The sequence below is a fragment of the Otolemur garnettii genome, unplaced genomic scaffold (assembly GCF_000181295.1).
Source record: "Otolemur garnettii isolate 467f Iridium unplaced genomic scaffold, OtoGar3 scaffold00025, whole genome shotgun sequence".
NCBI lineage: Eukaryota > Metazoa > Chordata > Mammalia > Primates > Galagidae > Otolemur > Otolemur garnettii.
This window is the reverse complement of record NW_003852420.1, coordinates 10,390,627-10,391,618: the sequence shown is the minus strand read 5'-3', so window position 1 is coordinate 10,391,618 and position 992 is coordinate 10,390,627.

Here is a 992-nt window from a genome sequence, read left to right as displayed (position 1 = left end):
TGTTGTTTGGCAGGTCCGGGCTGGGGATTCGAACCCGCCACCTTAGGTGTACGTGGCTGGCGCCTTAGCCGGTTGAGCTATAGGCGCCCAGCCGATTTACAATTATTTTAGCATAAAGAGTTTAATTAAAAAAGAAAAGCACCCGCCATTGTCTATTTTAAAATATTTTTATCTTTGTATTTAATTTCCTTAAACCTGTACATGATTTTACATCAATGCCCAGGATTCACTTCAAATGCAGTCTTTTTTTCTTTTGATTTGCCCCTCTCCTTGTTCCTCTTTAGGTCTTTGCCCACATCACTGCCACCCTTAACTGTTGTTCACAGCCTTCTATAGCAAAAATAAATAAACCACAGACAATGTTAGTAGATAAGCGATAGATTTGAAAAAAATATGACAATGCAAATGACAGTGTCAACATCATTAATATTCAGAGATCTTATGAATTCACAAGGAAAAAAAACCACCCACCGGAAAAAAAATGGGCAAAGATTTGAAGGAATGATCACAGAAGAGTAAATTCAAATGGTCAGCCTACCAACGTGCATGTGACAAGCTGCTCCAACTCCCCAGCAGCCAGGGCAAGCCACGAGGAAGGAGCAATAAACATCACGTTATACCCATCACACTTGCAAAAGAAGAAAAAGAAAATAAAATCACCGTCAGGGAAAGGAGGGCTAAAGGCCGTGGAAACGTGATTATAAACAGCAATCTGGCAACAACTATCATAACTGAAATATACGCTGTAATCCCTTTAAAGATTCATTGAGCTATGAATGTATATATTATGCACTTTACTCTTTGTAAATTATGTCTAAATAAAAATTAAAAATCTGGCCTGGTATGGTCACTCATGCCTGCAATCCTGGTATGGTCACTCATCCCTGCAATCCTGGTATGGTCACTCATGCCTGCAATCCTGGTATGGTCACTCATGCCAGCATTCCAGGAGGGCAAGGCAGGCAGATTGCCTGAGCTCACCAGTTTGAGAC